Consider the following 5,583-nt stretch of genomic DNA (forward strand, 5'->3'; position numbering starts at 1 on the left):
CAGGTTAGATTTGGGTAGACAGAGCGGGCCGGTGAGCACCCAGTGGCACCTCCCCATTGGTGGGGAATAGGGGTCTGTCAGGGATTGGATGGCGGGCTGTACAGCTGCCAGCTGAGAGGGCAGACTGCCTGTGGGACCCCCTGTACAAGTCCTTCCCTCGGGCTTCACGGCTGGGGTGTATGGAGCTTTAAGGGGGGAACCATTTGCCTGGCCGGCCGGGTTACAGCCATTCACATGGATGGTTCGCACCTGGGGCAGGGGGTGCTCGCCCAAGCAGGTCGAGGAGTTGGTCCAATTGACCCCTTGTCTTGACCTGTAGTACCGCTAGTTATACCCTTGCCGTTATTAAGTTTAATGTTGGTCAATAAATGGCCCAAATTTATACCCAAGCCTTGTGTCTGTCTCTTCATTCTGAATGGGGGGGGGGGCAAAACAAAATTTGAGTCCAGTAGCACCTTAAAAACCAATACAATTTTCCAGGGTATAAGCTTTTATGAGTCAAAGCTCACTAATAAATAGTATGGTTTTTACCTGGTGCTTAAAGCTTAACAAGCTTGGCACTAGGAGATGTACTTGAGAGGAAAGCTTTCCACAGCTGAGAAATCATCATAGAAAAGGCCATCTCTGGTCACCAGCCACCATACTTCAGAAAATGGATAATGCAGATCAAAACCTGTGTTGTACATCTTAACAGAGTGGCAGTAGACGATAGATCAAATCCTTGGTACCAGATCATTAGGACCTTCCAAGGTAAGCACCACCAGATTTCAAATTGTGCATACTTGTTCCTAAAAAATGGATTGGATGCCTATTTGTTCATAGGCATCCAATCCATTTTTTGTAACCAACTCCTCTCTTTGTTCAGGACAATATGCTAGGTCCTATTTTATTTTCACCCTGTGGGGTAGATTTGGTTGTGAGATGGTGACTGAACCAAGATCATAAAGTAACTCTCACAACTGAGGTGGAATCTGAACACAAGCCTCTCTTGTATCACCTTCAGCATGTAGTTGCCTAGATATACCTAGATTTTAAAAGAAAGTATAAGAATGAATGAAAATGACCATTAAGGCAATACAAAAGCAGTGAAAAATGTATTCTTTCCCTTGCTCCCTTGTTCAGTCTTCCAATTTCCAGAACTGTTGGCCCAAGTGTTTAGATTTTATTGAGTCTCAAAGAAAGAAAATGGGCAATTTTAAATTTGCATAATTTTAACATTAACAGACATATAAAAGTAGGCATTCTGTGAGGAAGCTGGGTAAAGGTTACATGGATTAAAATTCCACCCAGTGGCCCCAAACATTTGAGAACATGAGGTCTATATCAGGGCTAATTAGAAATGTGGGAGGCCATCCTTAATTATGCACACCCCAAACCAGGGTCCCTAAGTTTCTGGAGTTGGGTGTTGGGTTCCTGTCACTGGGGCTGAGGACTGGTATTGAAAGGTATCATTCTGCTGTATCTAGAGTTTATTAAGAGGCCTGGCCAATCTGGAGGTATTATACTGCCTGCCAGTTGCTGTAGAGATTATTGTTCACTGAAGTTCATAACGAATTAACTAATTTGGAAGTGAGCTAGGGGAAGCTTTCCTAACATTAGTGGAGACTGATTTCCTCCTGAGCCTGAAAATAGCTCTGAGGCTCCAGCAAATGCAGTTCCAGATAGCTTGGAATACGATCCTAAAAACACTTTCCAGGAATTAAGCCATGTTTAATAAAATGGGATTTAGGAGTGCCCTCCTCAGTATAGCCATCTGTTGATTTTGGCCTCATGCTATTCATTTCCTAGTCCTTCTTCTATGGTATTTAGTCTGCCATGCTTGGTCAGACCGGTGGCCCACCCAATTCAGAATTTTGTTCCACAGACTAATCAACCAAATGCTTGTCTGTTTGCAAGAAACTATGCAAGCAGGGTCAGGTCGTGATATCCATCTTCTCCACTGTATTTAATATATGCTGCCTAGAATGGTTCAGTTTCTAGTTCCACACATTAAACAAGAGAGGAAGAAAGTATTTAGGTGGTTTTCATTAGGAGAAAATTGAGTTATATTATTCAGTGTCAAATATTCAACATCAGTATTACTTAGTAAATGTGTGTGAGATCCTCTGAAAACTCTGAAGCACTATACCGCCTAAATAGTGGTATGTATTCAAACACTGGTGTACTTCACAGAGCAGAACTTGCCCACTTCATTTTCTTGCTTCAGTCCTTTGAGCTCCCAACATATTGTTCCTAAGGGTCAGTGGAGTCTCAGGAACAGCATAGGGGTCTAAAATGGGGGGGGGTCTGTAGTAGTAGGCATCTGTGGAAAGGGATCAGTCGAAACTGAGGCCTCCTATGCCTCAAATGGAAATGCCATTCTGTTAGAGGAATTGCATAGATGGGCACATACCATTATCTGTGGTCTTATTGTTCTTTTAATTATTTAAAGCTAATAAACTAATTCAGATCCCATAATTTTTACATGGAAGGGCCAGTTTGGTGTAGTGGTTAAGAGCAGCAGGACTCTAATCTGGAGAACCGGGTTTGATTCCCCACTCCTCCGCTTGAAGCCAGATGGGTTACCTTGGGTCAGTCTCAGCTCTCCAGAGCTCTCTCAGCCCCACCCACCTCACAGGGTGATTCTTGTGGGGATAATAATAATGATATATCGCTCTGAGTGGGTGTTATGTTGTCCTGAAGGGCGGTATATAAATCAAATGTTATTATTATATTATTATAATGTTATAAATATAAATCTTTCAGTCTGTCATGTTTAAATATCCTCAGACTTTTAAAAAGAGTGATCTAAGTCTGTCATGACATATATCTCAACCAGTGGCTCAACCAGTTGCTCCCATCCTACTTGTGTCTGTGTAAACTTGCCTCTGCTCACATGGTTACTCTGTGGCTCCTTTAACAACAACAACAACAACATTTGATTTATATACCACCTTTCAGGACAACTTAATGCTACACTCAGAGTGGTATACAAAGTGTGTTATTATTATTCTCAAGACAATCACCCTATCAGATGGGTAGGGCTGAGAGAGCTCTGAGAGAGCTGTGATTGACCCAAAGTCATCCAGCTGGCTTCAAGCAGACGAGTGGGGAATCAAACCCAGTTCTCTAGTTGCATCAGTCCCTATGTTAAATACCTGAGATAAGTTAACTATCCTGGATGTATTATTATGCAAAGAAGGCACCAATGAATATTAAAGACTGAAGGAAGGAAGGCAGGAGGATATGAATCAAGCATCTCCTTAGCAGAAGTGGAAGACTTCTCCAGCTCTTCCAACTCCCCCATTCCCACAAAAAGCAACACACAAGAACTGACCACTTTCAGTGATGCTACCAGCTAATGCCTTCAAGTTAAAACAGTGACCTTACAGATGTGCCAGTGGAACTGCTGCAGGAGTTTTCTTTTCAGCGTGTCTTCTCTACAAGGAATAATGATGGTTTGGACTGAACAGTGAAATAGTAGATGCTGGAGGGAAAGGCCCCATTGGAACTGGAGGTGATGAGAGCAACCAAAGGACTCTGAGAGAATCACCATGGCTTCCCAACTGTTGGCTTGGCTCTTCAGCTTGCCTATTGCAGTGGTCTACGGGTCCTTATTGCTCTTCCTTTCCATTTTGCACAATGTGTTCCTCCTCTACTATGTGGACACCTTTGTTTCTGTTTACAAGACTGGTAAACTTTCCTTTTGGATTGGGGAGACTGTGTTTCTGATCTGGAATAGTCTCAATGATCCTCTCTTTGGCTGGTTGAGTGATCAGGCTTTCCTTAGCACACTACAGTCTGGAATAGAGATATCTTCTCCAGAAGTAGTCTTGAAGGGACTCAAGGCCCTAAACCGAAATGGCCCCCTTTTTGCTTTGACCTTCCTGGCTTTCTGGATTGCATGGGCTTCTCCAGGTTTACAGTTTCTCATCTGCCTCTGTATGACAGTTTCCTCACCATGGTGGATCTCAACCAGAATGCCTTGCTTGCTGACTTGCAGTGTCTGCAAAGGACAGGATTGGGCTCAACTTCTGCTCATCGCTCTTCAGTGCCATTGGCCCCCTCTCGGTCTTCAAGTCCTATGCTGTATGGAACAAGGAGGACTTCTTCTCTTTCCGGATATTTTGTGTGGCTGTGGCTCTTGCTTCAGGAGTTGGCTTCACCATGGCCACATGGCTGCTAAAGGCAAAGGTTTCAGAGTGAAGGGTGAGTGAAATGGAATGAAAGAGCAGCTTTAAAAGAATTTTAATAGACAAGCCATCTGTGCAGCAGGAGAAGAGAATCACTCTGGCAGAATATCTCAAACAGCTCTCTAGGCATCGCAACTTCCTCTGGTTTGTGTCGATGAATCTTATACAGGTTTTTCACTTCCACTTTAACAACTGCTTCCCTCTCTTTCTGGAGCTTCTGCTGTTAGATCATATCTCTCTCTCCATGGGATCATTTCTGCTGGGAGTTTCCTATGTAACCCCTCCTCTCAACAACCTGTATTTCTTGTCTCTTTGTCAGAGGCGGGGTGTGTATGCTGTGGTGCAGGGGCTTTTCTTCTGGAAGATGTTACTCCGCATGATTATGCTCTTCACTTGAGCAGACTGGATGTACCTGCTCTGTTTCTTTATAGCTGTTTACTGAAGGAGCATGCAAGCTGTTGAACCTTGTGGTCACTGACTTGGTAGATGAAGACTTGGTGCAGAATCAGAGATAGCAGGCTGCCTCAGCCCTCTTGTTTGGCATGGTTGCCTTGGTAACCAAGCCTGGCCTGACTTTTGCCCCATTGATTGGCACTCGGCTACTGTGTGCTTACACAGATGGCAAATTAGGAAGGTTGCCAGTCTAAATTGCAGGTTAGAGTCCAAATCTGCCATTTGAAGACGGGAGTTCTTCCTGCCACTGAGTCTACTTTAAGGAGAGGACTTCATCTAACATTTCACACATGGAATCCTTTCTCCCAAGCAAATCCTCTTGATCAGATTCAACTCAGCCTCATTCATGAGGAAGTGTTTTTCTCCTGCACAAGAAATTATCTGAGACTGCAAACAGAAAGTGATGAAAAGGAGACCATTACATTTGAGACTAATATAATAGAATGTGGAATGGCTTTTGAATAGAAACCATGATTGTCATCTTGCTGTTGGAAATAAAATATCAAAACCATAATCTTAAAAAAAAAAACCGGTTCTCTAGAATAGAATTCTGCCCCTCTTAACCACTACACAAAGCTGCAAGCAATGAACTCACAAAGGCTAGGCATTGCTTGCTTTATATGCTAAGCATGCAATTAAGTGGTGGCTTTATTTATTTATTTAGATATTTGTACCCTGCTTTTCTCCCCAGGGGGACCCAAACTGACTTACAACATAATTCTCCCCTCTTCCATTTTATACTCACAACGACAATCCTTTTAGGTAAGTTAGGCTGAGAGACAATGACTGGCTGAGGTCATCCATAGAGGATCCATGGCAAAGCAAAGAGATTCGCCTGGCCTGGGGTCTCTCAGTACCGAGTCTGACACTCTTAACATTACACCATACTTTATAGATCCATTTGCAATGCATGAACTCAAATTGGCATGGGAGCATCTTTGGAAGGAGCAACAACCAT

The 5,583-nt window shown here is 43.3% G+C and overlaps 1 pseudogene; it reads left to right on the plus strand.

Moving 5' to 3' along the window:
• The first annotated feature begins 3,533 nt into the window (after nt 1-3,533).
• On the plus strand, nt 3,534-4,819 carry LOC129325061 (transmembrane protein 180-like; annotated as a pseudogene).
• The last annotated feature ends 764 nt before the right edge of the window (nt 4,820-5,583 follow it).

The sequence above is a fragment of the Eublepharis macularius genome, chromosome 1 (genome assembly GCF_028583425.1).
Source record: "Eublepharis macularius isolate TG4126 chromosome 1, MPM_Emac_v1.0, whole genome shotgun sequence".
Classification (NCBI taxonomy): domain Eukaryota; kingdom Metazoa; phylum Chordata; class Lepidosauria; order Squamata; family Eublepharidae; genus Eublepharis; species Eublepharis macularius.